Raw genomic sequence first — 18,425 nt, 5'->3', positions numbered from 1 at the left:
ACTTGCTTGGTCCGCAAAACGAGTGGGCTACTAGCGAGATTGGAAACCTCCCGGATTGGTTCGTTCTCATACAATCGGGCAATCGGTTCTTAACATATTCTCCCATGAAGCAGATTGACAGTATATAAAGATTAAAGAGGTTAATTGTTAATTGAACTAACCAAACCAGGTGAAGTTTTGGTTGGCTTGGTGGATGGAACCATACGTAAGGCCATGGGGTATGGGGCTTGGGTTGGGGCGTGGGCTGGGGGAAAACGCCCAAGCCACCATCCCGGCTAGGCTTGGGTTGGGGCGTGGCCCTTGGGGCTTGGGTTTCAAGCCGGGGGTGGGGCGGGGGAGCAAGGTGACATGGCGGGTTATGAATGGCCCATTCAAACTAGCCGTTGGCTAGCCGTTGGGCTAGCCGTTGGGGGCTATTTAAAAAAAAAAATTCTTTTTTCCTTTATAAATACTTACCACATTTAACATTTTTCTCACACAATATCAAACACATAAAACACAATATTGCCATGAGTTCTTCAAGTTATAGTGAATCGTCATCATCATCTGACGATGGTGCGGAAATATTTCTACAAACGATCGCGGCGGTGATGAAAGCCATCGTTGAATACTTGGGTTTTGAAATTCCACGTGTTAACCAATGCCCAACCCAGGCCCCACCATACCCCACAGTCTAAGTTACATAAGGAAAATTCTTTTCAAAGCAAAACTCCTCTTCTGTTTTCCAATGACAAAATCTTTCTTTTCTTTTCAAAGGAAAATTCTCACAATTTTAAAAAATAATATAATTATTTTGAAACTCGGAAATAAATAAAAGAGTTAACTGCTAAAATTGTCCTTAAGATTCGAGTACTTTTGCCAGATCCATTCAAAGAGTGTTTTTTTTATCAACTAAACCACTCAGGTTTCACAAAAGTTGTCTGGTCAATCCATTTCTTTAACATTGTTAAAAACTACGTTACATGATGAGTATTTTGGATGGATCTGGCAAGTGCCCAAACCTTAGGAACAATTTTGTCAGTTTACTCTTTTTAATATTTTTCTAGTTTTTTTTATTAACAGGTCCTTATAACTTTTTTAAATGTTTTTTTAATATATATGTATTATTTAATAATCGATTTTGTCTTGTAAGACTATACGGAGTATGGGGTATGAAAGAGTGGTGTTATTCGATATGTGGCTGCCACGTTAGCACGTGTTAAAAGGGAGTGGTGCAACAAAAGGGAGGAGTGGGAGCGGCGTGGTTAGTGGGTTTTTACAAATAAAATAATAAATAAATAAAAAATCAACAATTAAAACACACCCGAAATCCACTTCACAACCCAAATGCCCCTCACATTGATGGAAAACTCTTGGCCCTCATCACCACGCCACCACTAGGGGTGTGTTCCCGGCCTGGAAAGACCACCACACCCACACTATGTGGTCTAATGCCTAATTTTCATTTACACACACATCGAACTTTAATAAGTTTAATATTTGACTCTTCAACTTTAATAAAATAATATTTTTCTTTTCTTCTTTAAACGATTTACATTACAACCTCTAAACATTGAACTTTAAGAAAGTTATCATTTATTTTTTAACGAATTTTCTATTATGTGATTTTTATGAGTTTCGTTTTTTTATCAACACTCCACACAAGTTATTTTTATCTACGTTATGACTTAAATTTTCATAATGTTGTTTTAAACGTGTTTTTAAACTGTTCGGTTTTTTATAGCGCCTGTCGTTCATCTCTATACACAATTGCGACATGTTTTTTTTTCTCTACGTTTAAATTGACCCGTTGTAATGTTGTTTTTAAAATGACCCATTGTTTTAAGCGCTAATTTTTAAAACGGCTGACGCTCATCCCTAAATACACCATTCGACGTGTTTTTTAATCTATGTTTAAATCGACCAGCTGTGAATGTGTGGTCATCGTGTTTATCTTTATATACGTTTTGGTGTAGATTTTATTCGAATAACTTGGCATTCGTATACAACAAAGTAACTTTTCCATGACTTTCAAATATACAGTCGTGACGTCGTTTTTTATCCTTACGTTCACGATTTGCTTAATTTTTATCCACGTTTCTAACCAACCGCGGAACACAAGTACCCACCAGTTAACAATAAAATTGGGTAAAGAGCTCCAAACTTTTTCTTCGCTTTACCCTTCAAGTGGTTAAGACGGCGCTGGTTTAAAACTAACAAGATTTAAACCTTTTTATTGATGGGTTAAGTTAAAACAACATTTTTTTAGAAATTTGTATTGAGATGCTACCAATGGTTTCCTCATAGAATATTACTCATTTGTTGGTAAGAAGTACCCCAATTTTTTTTTTTTTTTTTTTTTTATAAAGAGTTAAATGCCATTTTAGTTCATGTTGTTTGGGACATTTTGTCAGTTTAGTTCAAAGGTTTCATTTTTCGTTTGTGGGTCTAAAAAGGTTTCACCATTCTCATTTAAGTCCACTGGGTTAACTTCATCCATTGTTTCTGTTAACGAGAACGGCAATTCGGTCATTTTATATGGCCGGATTGCCATTCTAATTCACAGAATTACATATAGAATCACCGAATTGCCCTTCTTGTTAATAGAAAAAATAGATGAAGTTAACCCAGTGGACTAAAATGGCAACAGTGGATCCTTTATGGATGAAGTTTTACCTGACTCGAAGAAAAATCGTTCGGTATTTAAGCGTATAACGCTCGTGAGATTCTGATATGAATATTATTCAAAACAAATTTGAGTTTGAACTCATCGGAGTTGAATCTGGAAGCGTTAGCGGTTTTATATTTAGTTGATTTGCATGTTTCAGAACCGGTTAATTTCACATAAATTTCGCTTTTCCACAGTTATGTTGTTGTTTCCAGTGTTATTTCACTGCTTATTGAGATCAGTTAACATTTGTTCTTATATGATTTAGCGATCTGAATTTCGATGTTCTACACAGTGCCGGTATCGCAGATGCTCAATATTAATGTTGTTTTACCATATCGACTCTAAATTGCATGTATCAGAACTAGGGATGAGCTCGGTATCGTCCGGTACCGAACAGGTACCGGTACCGAAAATCCCTAAAAGTGAGTACTGGTACCGGTACCGAATATACCCGGTTCGGTATCGGTACGATACCGTGCCGGAACAGTACCGAAAATGTCAAAAGTCGGTACCGAATCGGTACCGAAAAAGTACCCGGTCCGGTAAATTCGGTACCGGAATCGGTACGGTACCGGTACCGGTACCGGGTCTGATTTGCTCATCCCTAATCAGAACTGTTTAATTTCCATATTGATGTTGTTTTACAATATTCTACACGGTGCCGGTATCGCCGATGCTCGATATTGATGTTGTTACAATTTGATATAAGCGGTTACGTGATTCGAAGAAAAATCGTTCGATGATTTCAGCGTATAACGCTCGTGAGATTCTGATTTGAATATTATTCGAAACGAATTTGAGTTTGAAATCACCGGAGTTGAATCTGGAAGCATTATCGGTTTTATTTTTGTTTCTGTTAACGGAATCGTAGTGTGTGTTGATATCATCAGATCAGGATCGAATTTCGTACCTAATTTCGCTTCTGCAGCATTCGTCGATTGGCGTTAGGGTTAAATCAGCGTTGTTGCAAATATATAAACACAGACGTATGCCTATGTAAAGATCTACTGCCATAATCTTATGTAGATATCAATAAATTGAACTATAAGTTACTTGATTATTTTATATTTCATAAAATCTATCATTCTAATTGTCAAAAATGATATAAAAAAGATAAAACATTATTATCCTACGTGTACTTGAAATATGTTTCCCGCCAAAATCATATGGGGCATATCGCAACAACTTGCTCAACTAAATTGACTAAAATACCCCTTACATTATGCCATGCAATAAAACTTTACGAGGGTAAGAATGGGAAAATGGCAAGATTCCGTTTAATGCCTTCTGTTGCAAAATACCGGATTCAGATACATATAACTAGGGACGAGCTCGGTATCGTCTGGTACCGAAAGAACCGGTACCAAAAATTCCCAAAAGTGGGTACCGGTACCGAATATACCCGGTTCGGTATCGGTATCGGTTCGATATCAGTACGGTACCGGTATTTGAGGGTAAAAACCGGTAAACACTGGTACCGAACCGGTACCGAAAATGTCAAAAGTCGATACCGAATCGGTACCAAAAAAGTGCCTGGTCCGGTAATTCGGTACCGGAACTGATTTGCTCATCCCAAATCAGAACTGTTTAATTTCCATATTGATGTTGTTTTACAATATTCTACACGGTGCTGGTATCGCCGATGCTCGATATTGATGTTGTTTTACAATTTGATAGAAGCGGTTACGTGATTCGAAGAAAAATCGTTCGGTGATTTCAGCGTATAACGCTCGTGAGATTCTGATCTGAATATTATTCGAAACGAATTTGAGTTTGAACTCACCGGAGTTGAATCTGGAAGCATTAGCTGTCACACCCCGAAATATCAGAGCTGGCGTGACTGGACCGGTATCTTCATTGCACAGCGGAAGCAAAAGGCTAAGACTTCTAAACAGTGAACGCCTGCTAGGTCCTCGAAATCTCGTGGGTTCTCCTATTCCAACCGTTCCTTAGTTTTAAAAATGCAACCTGAGAAAGAACATGCGAAAAAGTCAACATAAAGTTGAGCGAGTTCATAGTTTGTTTTGAAAAGATTTAAAATAAATCTTTTTGATAACCGGTTTAAAAGTTGTTGAGAAAGCATAGTAAAATCATTTTCTCGGCATGATATATGAAAGGTGTGAGTCTAGCCCACGAGAGTCTTTGTAAGCAGGACCAACTCGTCCTCTTACTAGTACATAAGTTGAAAACATTATCAAAGTTTGTAAATACATGTAAATGAGTTTGCGTCAAATGAATATTAAAACATCTGAAAGTTATAATGTTGCAAGTTGGTATGTAAAGCGTCTATGAACATGTTGATCATTAATGTTTCGCGAGAACATTAATATATGCGACGACATAGGAGGTACTCAACCCGCGTAGGCAATTTTTAGTGTCGAATCACCTCGACTGGGACACAACAGCACTCTAAGTGGTCACCCATGGACCGTGAGTGGGGCTCGCCCGTACCCATTAGATCTAACCTTTGTTCCTTGGTCCTCAAAAGGATTAATGGCACCTCAGTTACAGCCTATGCTCACATGATCTAAGAGTTCATTCCATAACTTAATCATACCTAAGTTTGACATGTATTTCCCCTCGAAAGTTGTAAACCGAGACGTTGAAAGAAAAAGGGGAACATGGTCTCACTGAGTTGTCTCGTTTTTCGTACGCAGGCCAACCCAGTCTCGTTGTTGTAACGAGGACATTCTCGTCACTAGTCATGAAAATCATGCATGTTTGTGAAAATACGTGTTTGTTTTGTAAAACCGGTATGCTTAGTATAAACCTTTCGTAAACCTTTCGAGTTCGTTGAAATTCATTTGCAACATGGTTTATAAATACGTGTTTTCGTTCATCAAAATAGTGTTTGCTTTTGCAAAAACTTGCATGTCTTTCCACCCCCGAAAACATGTATATAAAAAATGTAAAACAGTAAAAAGTGGGGGTTATGAACTCACCTTGACATTCCTGTGCAATGCTAGCCTAGCGTGATTCCGTGATGTCATTCCAAGAATGTGGACTCGCTAGCGTGTAACTAAAGCATTCCTAATCAAGGAATAATTTGTAAGCCACCAATTAAACGTAGCTAAACTAGGCGTCCGAGCTCTACCGAGTCGTTAATGAAACGATCTACTGAAGATGTTATTATTTGGTTTGAAATAACCAAACTATTGTTCGTTGATCCCGTGTAATATCGGGATAAAACTAAGTCTCGAAAACGACTTAGTATTCCGAATGGTTTATGATATATATATTTTTATATAGATATAAATATCTTTTACGTAGTCGTGCTAGTCGTAGTGAATTAGAAGACGTAGGTGAATAATTGTACGACTCTTCGTAGCTTTCGTAGAACGTAATGGAATAAATATAAATATTATATTTATCTTATAAAAATACACTACGTAACGACGTTTGAAATAAATATAAATCGTTATATTTATTTTATGAAAGTACTCAGAAGAAGTATGAAGAAGTATCGATGTTTGAATAAATATAGATAATTATGCTTATCTAAATAAGTGTCGGGTTTCGTTAAGTTGTAACTTGCGTGTTGTCGAAATGCTATAATTTCAGTTTATAAGTTATAAAAAAACGTCACTAAAATAAATATACTTTTATATTTATTTTATAAGAAAGCTTGGATTTCGATAAGTGTCGTTAAGATTTAGATACGTTTTATAATTCGGGTTTTAACGAAAATCGGGCAGAGCTTCCTCTGTTTTTTTGGAATAACCCCGACAACATAAATGTCGATATTTTGTCCAAATTCAACAATTCAACAAACATTATATATAAAGTTTACGACAAGTATATCAAAACGTCAAATATGAAACCAACTCACTAAATATAAAACCGTTAGTTAGTCGGGTCGAGCTCGGTTCGCGTAAACTAATAAAATCTAACTAACGTATACTAACTCGCTTTGATTAAATTTGTTACCGGGTCTTCGAGTCGACTGCGTTTGACCTCACGTTGACATGATGTTGACTGGGACCCGAACCAAAAATGTGACTTTAATTTCGAACCGTTCGTGTCGCGAAGCTCAAATTGGAGAAATCTGCCCAAACTAACCACGCCCTGATCCGTTGCGCCTGTTGTTGACCCGAGTCTACTCGGTTTGACCCGAGTCGACCGGGTTTGACCCGCTGACTCGAACCCGCGTCTCGACCCGTGACCCGAACTGAAACTAAAACCAAACATCACACCTGAACTGATGAGTTTAAACCCGAATTCCATCCAAACAAAACCCAAACTAAATTAGAATCGAATCTGAACGTGAAACTGACCCGAGTCACCTGAATCAATATAACCACCACCACCACTGCCGTCACCGGCTGCCACCGCGTGGCGGTTTTGTTATTCCGTGAACACCACCACTGAAGACATCACCTTTTCCAGCTTCATCATCGGAGCAAAGAAATAATCGAACTTCATATCGATTAAATCTGAACTGATTCAAAGTAAAAGATGAAGGACATGGGTTTTACCAGTGAGCATGTCGAAAGAAATTAAAGTCGTCGTCAACCTCCACCGCTTGCCCCTTTCTCTCTATCTCTTCGTGTACCGTCGCCGTGTGCCACCAACGAGGGTGGTGGCAGTTGTTTCTGCTTCGAGTGGGGAGCCGGAACAAGTGGGTTAGTCACCGGAGTGACCTGAGTGTTCGCCGGAGAAAATCAACAGGAGGGAGGGAGGGTGTTGTCGGCTGGTAACACCGCCGACAGCCGGCGGTTAACAAGCTCCGATCATCGTCGACCAGGAGCATCACGAGAGAGAGAGGGTATGTGAGAGTGGAGTTAATATCTTTTTTTTTAAAGATGGTGAAGGGAGTTTTAGTAGAGTATGTGTGTGTTTGTCTGTATGTAATTCGAGAGAAAGTGGCAAAGAAAAAGAAGGTTTTGTAAGGATGATGGTGATGAGGTTTTTATTTAGGTGTAGATGATAGATCAGACATAATTTGTCTGTGTGCAATTGTAGGCATAATCAAGAGAAAGGGAATTAGAGGATTAGGGTTTCTTCAACTTGAAGATGAAAGAGAGCAGATTGTGTGCGTGATTTAGTTTTGTGGTTTCAAATGAAGGATAAGGTTGTAGCTACAAATATATACTAGGGTTAGTTTAATGGGCTTTGGGCTTGGGCCCAAGGCCCACAAGCCCAATCCCCGTGTTTAAGTGGCCCGTAATTCCTACGAGACCGTTATCAAAACCCAAGCTCCGCGAAACTTCGTAATTTATAAATTTTAGTTTTAAAAAAAATACGTAAAGTAGTACCGGTAGCCGTTTGTCGTGTTCGTTCACTGATTACTGTAAAAATCGCATGAAATCGCGCCATTGCCATTTTAATCCGTTTTTTGATATGGTTTCTACTACGGATATTAAAATTTAATTACGAAGCTAGTTATATCATAAAATTTCAGTTTTGGAAGTAATACGCATGTTTGATGCTTCTGTTTCGTTGCCGGTGCGTTCCTGCAGTCGCGTTTTTTGTTCGCGTTCGCGCTTTGTGACGTACGAAAGCACAATAAATTCACAAAACTAAACTTATGAGTATAAAATACGCATATAAAATTTGTATTTGTCGGCGTTGTCAATATTTCGCACGGTTTCTATTCGTTATCGATTATCGTTACGCTGTTTCTCCGCAGTTTATCATCCGCGTACTATAAAGTCGATTAGGCGTTCCTAGGCATTTACAAAAGCCTAATTGGGTTAACTCGTGCCTTAAACACTATCAGTTATCGTCTTAATCGTTTCTTAACCACGTAATTAGAAGCTGTTAATTACCGGTTGTCACATTCTCCCCGTGTTGCAGAAATTTCGTCCTCGAAATTTAGTCTATGTTATCTCCTCAAAGTTGTGTCGTTTCGCAGGTAAGTCCGAAAAATACCATAGTGAATGACCGCGTACTCGAATCAAGACTTATTCGGATTAGTGAGTGTAAAGACATTTTGCATCAATAAAAACCCGATGGTTGAACTGAGTTTGTTCCAGAAATAGATGTCAAATGAATGAAGCATAGTGATACTATCACCGATGTGATTAAGTTTACGGAGTTCAACAAAAGGGGAATTTCGATCAAGAGAATTGAAAATGAACGTTCACAACATGCAAATCAATTTTGAAACAATAGAATTCACTACCAACGGAATCCTGCGTTGGTTGTTATATAGTTGAAACTCAGAACAATAATCTCAAATGGATAGAATCATGAAATGATTTGTCAACTATTGAACCAATAAATGAATAAAATCAACGTGTTGCAAGGATACGCCGAAATGAAATACAACCGAACCTGGTGTACCATCGTCTTAATACATAATTGCATTAAGACTATTTAAATGATGTGTCAAACGAAAAGCGTAAATAGTTACGCATGAAACGGCTGATCGTGATTAGCACAAGCTACAAGTTTATACCGACACCACAAGGTGTCGTAGTGAATAAAACAATTCAATAATAGCGGTGACCAAACAAATGTCACCGTGTTTGAAATCAAATAAAGGCTCAACGAAGTAAATTTGAAAGCTCGTTCCAGCAAATCTCATAGAATTTTCAATTGATAATGAAACAAATAAACGATGTTTTCGAGCGAAGATGAAAAGCAATTGAATATCACAAAATGTTCGCTCGATGATGAATGAACCGTTAAGAGGTACACCGAAATATGACATAAATTTGTGTACCACTATCTTAACACACGATTGTGTTAAGATTGCTTTAATATGATAAATCAACAAAGCGGATTTAATATCAATAAACAAATAAATAAATAATTAAATCCGTACATGAGGTGAGCAACGAGGTTAGCGCAAGCTTCAAACTTGTGAAAAATGTCACCACAAGGTGATCGTGATCAAAGAAACGATTCAATGAAGTCGAAGACCAAACAAGCATGTTATGGTTTAAAGCAAATGAAGTGCTTGTTGGGATTATTTCAAATATGATGGCCTCAATCCGTCATATGGAATACTGAATCGAATATATATTACGGCAAGTTCAATCAATTGAACTTGGGTGCAACACAATCCAACAATGAATTCATGTAAGAAAGTTTCAAAACATGGTTACAACAAAAAAAACCATGTACGTATTTCGAAAAGAAAAGAAGTTTTCAAGAAATTCATTAACTCGATAGCAAGGAGTCATCACTTACAAGAATGCGGATCATCCAGATCACGAAGCAATAATTTAGATATAGCTAAATAATAATTGAAATTTTTGATGAAAACGATCATCCGAAGCGAATCCACATGCGTAACAAACGATGCATGTGCAACATATGATTTTTTTTTTTTTCAAGAACTGAACCAAATAAGTGTTAGCTATAATGAAAGAAAATATCGTGATGCAATGACCACTGAGAGGAGTAGAGATGTAAAAAAAATCTACTCACTAGATGCAAAAGTCGGAATTTCAATAAAAGAAGTTTAAGGACTTTACCTGGAACTTCGTGTGATGGTCAGTTGTTAGGTGACATTACCATGGAATGTCGAACATAGCATATCCGCCATAAATGAAATAGGGGGAATGTGAAGACGTGTGACTTCTTTTGCAGCGCCAACAATTGTGAGTCCCTTCAGACTAAGAATCGGTTGTTATGAAATCTCGTTTTAACGTACCTCAGTGTAACTAGTGTCATTTGTAGGATCATGTGGCAAGGTACTGCATTTCGCTTAGTAGTTCTCCAACTGACGGGAATTAGTATCGTTGTTGTCGTGTCCAATCGAGTTTTCCAGAAGCCTTGCCTCGAAAGTCGTGTGTGATATACTTCGAAGTCCGTTGACGTATAGTTTAAGTTTCGTGTATAGTTGCGCAATAGCGTTTCATTCCACGTAGATTACCTGCTCGGGTAACTAAAAAGCATAGACAATATAGATAATAGCGTTTGCTGAGTTAATAATCGCAGTTCCTACGTGAGGACGTTTAATGAATTTCGTCGTAAGTTTCTTATCAAGAGTTTTCCAAAGGTCTTATATGCGTGTTATCAAAACCCTCCAAGTTTTGCTTATTGTGTGTGTAATTGTTTCGTGTACTGTGTATCGACACAACATTTGTATATATTTAAAATCAAAACAGTTGACTCATTGTTCTTGGCAACGGTTGGAACCCATATTCGAGTCTTAGGCGTTCTGTACGTGTTCAATTCTTGATATCTAAGTTCCCAGAGGAGAGTAAGGTTAAAGCCTAGGTATCTCTACGGAAACCTAATTCGCTGAAACCTATAGCTCTGATACCAATCTATCACACCCCGAAATATCAGAGCTGGCGTGACTGGACCGGTATCTTCATTGCACAGCGAAAGCAAAAGGCTAAGACTTCTAAACAGTGAACGCCTGCTAGGTCCTCGAAATCTCGTGGGTTCTCCTATTCCAACCGTTCCTTAGTTTTAAAAATGCAACCTGAGAAAGAACATGCGAAAAAGTCAACATAAAGTTGAGCGAGTTCATAGTTTGTTTTGAAAAGATTTAAAATAAATCTTTTTGATAACCGGTTTAAAAGTTGTTGAGAAAGCATAGTAAAATCATTTTCTCGGCATGATATATGAAAGGTGTGAGTCTAGCCCACGAGAGTCTTTGTAAGCAGGACCAACTCGTCCTCTTACTAGTACATAAGTTGAAAACATTATCAAAGTTTGTAAATACATGTAAATGAGTTTGCGTCAAATGAATATTAAAACATCTGAAAGTTATAATGTTGCAAGTTGGTATGTAAAGCGTCTATGAACATGTTGATCATTAATGTTTCGCGAGAACATTAATATATGCGACGACATAGGAGGTACTCAACCCGCGTAGGCAATTTTTAGTGTCGAATCACCTCGACTGGGACACAACAGCACTCTAAGTGGTCACCCATGGACCGTGAGTGGGGCTCGCCCGTACCCATTAGATCTAACCTTTGTTCCTTGGTCCTCAAAAGGATTAATGGCACCTCAGTTACAGCCTATGCTCACATGATCTAAGAGTTCATTCCATAACTTAATCATACCTAAGTTTGACATGTATTTCCCCTCGAAAGTTGTAAACCGAGACGTTGAAAGAAAAAGGGGAACATGGTCTCACTGAGTTGTCTCGTTTTTCGTACGCAGGCCAACCCAGTCTCGTTGTTGTAACGAGGACATTCTCGTCACTAGTCATGAAAATCATGCATGTTTGTGAAAATACGTGTTTGTTTTGTAAAACCGGTATGCTTAGTATAAACCTTTCGTAAACCTTTCGAGTTCGTTGAAATTCATTTGCAACATGGTTTATAAATACGTGTTTTCGTTCATCAAAATAGTGTTTGCTTTTGCAAAAACTTGCATGTCTTTCCACCCCCGAAAACATGTATATAAAAAATGTAAAACAGTAAAAAGTGGGGGTTATGAACTCACCTTGACATTCCTGTGCAATGCTAGCCTAGCGTGATTCCGTGATGTCATTCCAAGAATGTGGACTCGCTAGCGTGTAACTAAAGCATTCCTAATCAAGGAATAATTTGTAAGCCACCAATTAAACGTAGCTAAACTAGGCGTCCGAGCTCTACCGAGTCGTTAATGAAACGATCTACTGAAGATGTTATTATTTGGTTTGAAATAACCAAACTATTGTTCGTTGATCCCGTGTAATATCGGGATAAAACTAAGTCTCGAAAACGACTTAGTATTCCGAATGGTTTATGATATATATATTTTTATATAGATATAAATATCTTTTACGTAGTCGTGCTAGTCGTAGTGAATTAGAAGACGTAGGTGAATAATTGTACGACTCTTCGTAGCTTTCGTAGAACGTAATGGAATAAATATAAATATTATATTTATCTTATAAAAATACACTACGTAACGACGTTTGAAATAAATATAAATCGTTATATTTATTTTATGAAAGTACTCAGAAGAAGTATGAAGAAGTATCGATGTTTGAATAACTATAGATAATTATGCTTATCTAAATAAGTGTCAGGTTTCGTTAAGTTGTAACTTGCGTGTTGTCGAAATGCTATAATTTCAGTTTATAAGTTATAAAAAAACGTCACTAAAATAAATATACTTTTATATTTATTTTATAAGAAAGCTTGGATTTCGATAAGTGTCGTTAAGATTTAGATACGTTTTATAATTCGGGTTTTAACGAAAATCGGGCAGAGCTTCCTCTGTTTTTTTGGAATAACCCCGACAACATAAATGTCGATATTTTGTCCAAATTCAACAATTCAACAAACATTATATATAAAGTTTACGACAAGTATATCAAAACGTCAAATATGAAACCAACTCACTAAATATAAAACCGTTAGTTAGTCGGGTCGAGCTCGGTTCGCGTAAACTAATAAAATCTAACTAACGTATACTAACTCGCTTTGATTAAATTTGTTACCGGGTCTTCGAGTCGACTGCGTTTGACCTCACGTTGACATGATGTTGACTGGGACCCGAACCAAAAATGTGACTTTAATTTCGAACCGTTCGTGTCGCGAAGCTCAAATTGGAGAAATCTGCCCAAACTAACCACGCCCTGATCCGTTGCGCCTGTTGTTGACCCGAGTCTACTCGGTTTGACCCGAGTCGACCGGGTTTGACCCGCTGACTCGAACCCGCGTCTCGACCCGTGACCCGAACTGAAACTAAAACCAAACATCACACCTGAACTGATGAGTTTAAACCCGAATTCCATCCAAACAAAACCCGAACTAAATTAGAATCGAATCTGAACGTGAAACTGACCCGAGTCACCTGAATCAATATAACCACCACCACCACTGCCGTCACCGGCTGCCACCGCGTGGCGGTTTTGTTATTCCGTGAACACCACCACTGAAGACATCACCTTTTCCAGCTTCATCATCGGAGCAAAGAAATAATCGAACTTCATATCGATTAAATCTGAACTGATTCAAAGTAAAAGATGAAGGACATGGGTTTTACCAGTGAGCATGTCGAAAGAAATTAAAGTCGTCGTCAACCTCCACCGCTTGCCCCTTTCTCTCTATCTCTTCGTGTACCGTCGCCGTGTGCCACCAACGAGGGTGGTGGCAGTTGTTTCTGCTTCGAGTGGGGAGCCGGAACAAGTGGGTTAGTCACCGGAGTGACCTGAGTGTTCGCCGGAGAAAATCAACAGGAGGGAGGGAGGGTGTTGTCGGCTGGTAACACCGCCGACAGCCGGCGGTTAACAAGCTCCGATCATCGTCGACCAGGAGCATCACGAGAGAGAGAGGGTATGTGAGAGTGGAGTTAATATCTTTTTTTTTTTAAAGATGGTGAAGGGAGTTTTAGTAGAGTATGTGTGTGTTTGTCTGTATGTAATTCGAGAGAAAGTGGCAAAGAAAAAGAAGGTTTTGTAAGGATGATGGTGATGAGGTTTTTATTTAGGTGTAGATGATAGATCAGACATAATTTGTCTGTGTGCAATTGTAGGCATAATCAAGAGAAAGGGAATTAGAGGATTAGGGTTTCTTCAACTTGAAGATGAAAGAGAGCAGATTGTGTGCGTGATTTAGTTTTGTGGTTTCAAATGAAGGATAAGGTTGTAGCTACAAATATATACTAGGGTTAGTTTAATGGGCTTTGGGCTTGGGCCCAAGGCCCACAAGCCCAATCCCCGTGTTTAAGTGGCCCGTAATTCCTACGAGACCGTTATCAAAACCCAAGCTCCGCGAAACTTCGTAATTTATAAATTTTAGTTTTAAAAAAAATACGTAAAGTAGTACCGGTAGCCGTTTGTCGTGTTCGTTCACTGATTACTGTAAAAATCGCATGAAATCGCGCCATTGCCATTTTAATCCGTTTTTTGATATGGTTTCTACTACGGATATTAAAATTTAATTACGAAGCTAGTTATATCATAAAATTTCAGTTTTGGAAGTAATACGCATGTTTGATGCTTCTGTTTCGTTGCCGGTGCGTTCCTGCAGTCGCGTTTTTTGTTCGCGTTCGCGCTTTGTGACGTACGAAAGCACAATAAATTCACAAAACTAAACTTATGAGTATAAAATACGCATATAAAATTTGTATTTGTCGGCGTTGTCAATATTTCGCACGGTTTCTATTCGTTATCGATTATCGTTACGCTGTTTCTCCGCAGTTTATCATCCGCGTACTATAAAGTCGATTAGGCGTTCCTAGGCATTTACAAAAGCCTAATTGGGTTAACTCGTGCCTTAAACACTATCAGTTATCGTCTTAATCGTTTCTTAACCACGTAATTAGAAGCTGTTAATTACCGGTTGTCACATTAGCGGTTTTATTTTTGTTTCTGTTAACGGAATCGGAGTGTGTGTTGATATCATCAGATTAGGATCGAATTTCGTACCTAATTTCGCTTCTGTAGCATTCGTCGATCGACGTTAGGGTTAAATCGGCGTCGTTGCAAATATATAAACACAGACGTATGCCTATGTAAAGGACTGCCATAATCTTATGTAGATATCAATAAATTGAACTACAAGTTACTTGATTATTTTATATTTAATCTATCATTCTAATTGCCAAAAATGATATAAAAAAGATAAAACGTTATTATCCTACGTGTACTTGAAATATGTTTCCCGCCAAAATCATATGGGGCATATCGCAACAACTTGCTCAACTAAATTGACTAAAATACCCCTTATATTATGCCATGCAATAAAACTTTACGAGGGTAAGAATGGGAAAATGGCAAGATTCCGTTTGATGCCTTCCATTGCAAACTAACGGATTCAGATACATGTAACTAGGGATGACATTGGTATCGTCCGGTACCGAACCGGTACCGGTACCGAAAGAACCGGTACCAAAAATCCCCAAAAGTGGGTACCGGTACCGAATATACCCGGTTCGGTACAGTTCGTATCAGTACCGGTTCGGTATCGGTACGGTACCGGTATTTGAGGGTGAAAACCGGTAAATACCAGTACCGAAAATGTCAAAAGTCGGTACCGAATCAGTACCGGAAAAATACCCGGTCTGGTAAATTCGATACCGGTACCGAATAACGGAACCGTAACTGAAATAACCGACAAAACCGAACCGAAACAAAAACCGACAGTTTGGTTTTTGGATTTTTAATAACTAAAAATTTTGTTTCGGTTTTCGGATAACCATTTCCAATAACCGAAAAAATCCGAACCGAACCGATAACTTATAATACATATATTTTTATGTTTAAGTTTAAGTGTTTAACCCAATGATAGTAGATATTATTAATTTTATTTTTGAATGTTAAGTATTTATAATAAAAACATTATATGTTTGTTTATAATTGAAATGATTTATTTATTACCTACCATAAATAACAGATATTAGCATACAAATTAAATGATCTTCAAATTATTATAAAAAATGTCTTAATAAAAACTTTGGAGAAAACATAAAAATAGATTAGAAGGTTAGATTTATGTAAGCAATATTAATTAAAGAAGTAAATATTATATCTTAAATGTAAACATATAAAAACGATTCTTATATTTTAAATTATATTTTTTATTTTATGAATCTTACATAATATTGTTCCAAAAAACCGAAAAACCGAACCAAGATAAAAACGGAAAAAACTAAAACTGGAAAACCAAAATCGAATGGTTTTAAAAAACCAAAAACCGACATTTCGGTTTCGGTTTTGGTTTTACCCAAAAACCGAACCGTGCACACCCCTACTCCTGGCAACGAAGAATGCAGTTCATCATGCTCACACTCTTTCTAGATAATTCGTCAATGAAAGATTAAGCAACAATTGTACAGTAGAAACAAACGCTGTTTTAGTTACAGGTATCCGTATAAGTATAATCGATTTAATTCTCACGTTATCTGAATTTTGAAGTATATTCATTTGTTTGATTCTCTCAGCGTTGATTATCTGCCTTTTAAATGATAAACTTATATGATCAGGCGGATAATTGCGATATTCATCTGTTTAATTCATCAATCAAGGATCAAGCAACAACTGTACAGTAGAATCGCTGTTTTCGTTTCAGGTATGAGTAAATAATAATATAATCAGTGTTTAAGGTTGGTTGAGTTAGATTGCGCTCTCCAAAAGAAACTCGGTAACTCCCGTCGCATTAAGTGGACCAACCCACTAGTTATATATAAAATATAAATGTATATGAATAACTAATAAAGGCCCAGAATCATTTCAGAACCATAAATATTTACAGAACTCGCAGAAATCATAATAAATAATCTTTTTATTTATATATTTTTAGGTTTAGGATAATTTTATCATTTATTATGTGTATTTTTACCATTACATACATGTTAAGAGTAATCTTATCATTTTTATATGTAATTTATAATTACACATATGTAAACTAGTTTTTTTACATATATGTAATTAGTTATGACACATAGGGTGGGGCTATATAGAAAACCCTAAATATTTAAGAAACCCGGGAAACTCAAAGCTCCCAACTTTTTTTTTGAAAAAAATAACACATGTAATATACATGTTTTTAAGAGTTTTGGGCCAAAAAAATCAAAAAAGTGCCGAAGGGTTTTTTTTTTTTAAAAAAAACAAATTTCAGCAACTTTCAGCATTTTTTGTCTAACACATGTTAGTCAACGAAGTTTTTGAAATTTGTTTATTTTTTTTAAAAAAAGTACTCGGCGCTTTTTTGTTTTTTTTGGCCCAAAACTCTTAAAAACATGTATATTACATGTGTTATTTTTTCAAAAAAAAAGTCGGGAGCTTTGAGTTTCTAGAGTTTTTTTAAATTTTTAGGGTTTTTTGTCTAGCATTAGCCACATATATATAATTTTGGCAATTAAACATATGTAAACTACTTTTAACATGTATGTAATCAAAGAAATACATATAATAGATGATAAAAAGATCCTAAATACAAAAACTTATGTATAAAATGATTGTTTATTAAGAGTTCTGAAAGTTCTGTAGTTATTTAGAGTTCTGAAATGAACTCAACCCTATACTAAGGGCTACTAATAAATAATAAATAAGTTGAGGTCAAGCTCAATTCGTAGAAATAGAGGTCGAAATGAGATAAGCTTGAGCTCACGTAAATCAAGGGAGTTGAGTTCAAGCTTACGTGAGCTGCCGAGATGAGGATGGGTCAGTTAATTTACACACCCATGCGTGTAACGCTAGTTGGGGGGGGGGGGCTGTTTAATTGGAGAGAAAATATTAACTATTTATCGTCTAATTGGAGAGAAAATATTAATCTTTCTATACTAATAAACAAAAATTCTTTTTGAACACGTGTCATTCTCTGGTTATTTCTAACCCTTCTTTTCTTATTTATCTCTTTTATTAAATAATAATAATAATATTAAACATCAATTTAACTAAATCTATTTATCTCTTTTGTTTAATTGATTTCTTTTTTAACTCTAAAGTTTCAATCTTTGACAATTTAACTCTAAAGTTTCAATCTTTGGTATTTTAACCCCTTTGATTAATTTGATTTTTCACTTCTAATTCAAAAGTTTTCATCTTTTGCAATTTAACCCCTTTATTTTTTTTACTTTCAATCCAAAACTTTTCATCTTTTGCAATTTAATATCAACATTTTTTTTACTTTCAACTTTAGTCTCTCATATACTTTTCATCTTTCATAAGTTCTCCGTTTAACATGTCGTTCTAAATTTCCGACTTAACACGCCGCAACGTGTGTGTGGGGTTCAACGTTTTTTCATCTATTTTATTTTTTTTCCTGATTGACATGTCCGTTACAACGCGTCTATTTTTCCCCATTTGATAGGTCTGTCGCAACGTGCGAGTCAGAGATCGACTTAGTTATTTTTTTCTCGGTTTTACACACAGGCTCGTGGTCATGTGAGAAACATTTGTCTTTCATCTAATATGATATATAACTAT

At 36.8% G+C, this 18,425-nt stretch overlaps 1 long non-coding RNA gene across 9 annotated transcripts; it reads right to left on the bottom strand.

The window, feature by feature from the left end:
• Positions 1 to 3,699: 3,699 nt before the first annotated feature.
• Positions 3,700 to 14,841, bottom strand: LOC110908901. Of its 9 annotated transcripts, none has more exons than XR_004875269.1 (7): positions 13,541 to 14,841; positions 12,008 to 13,451; positions 7,126 to 11,033; positions 6,925 to 7,036; positions 6,556 to 6,824; positions 5,593 to 5,680; positions 3,700 to 4,618 (listed from the first exon to the last, which is right to left on the bottom strand). It is a non-coding gene; the product is annotated as an uncharacterized LOC110908901 (long non-coding RNA). The 9 variants fall into 9 exon arrangements; XR_004875268.1 differs by having other exon boundaries at positions 6,578 to 6,824; XR_004875271.1 differs by lacking the exons at positions 3,700 to 4,618; positions 5,593 to 5,680 and having other exon boundaries at positions 6,394 to 6,824; positions 12,008 to 12,095; positions 12,993 to 13,258; positions 13,340 to 13,451.
• Positions 14,842 to 18,425: the final 3,584 nt, after the last annotated feature.

Source organism: Helianthus annuus, chromosome 12 (assembly GCF_002127325.2).
Source record: "Helianthus annuus cultivar XRQ/B chromosome 12, HanXRQr2.0-SUNRISE, whole genome shotgun sequence".
Classification (NCBI taxonomy): Eukaryota; Viridiplantae; Streptophyta; class Magnoliopsida; order Asterales; family Asteraceae; genus Helianthus; species Helianthus annuus.
Note: the sequence above shows the minus strand (reverse complement) of the source record. Positions and strands in the feature narration are given on the sequence as shown.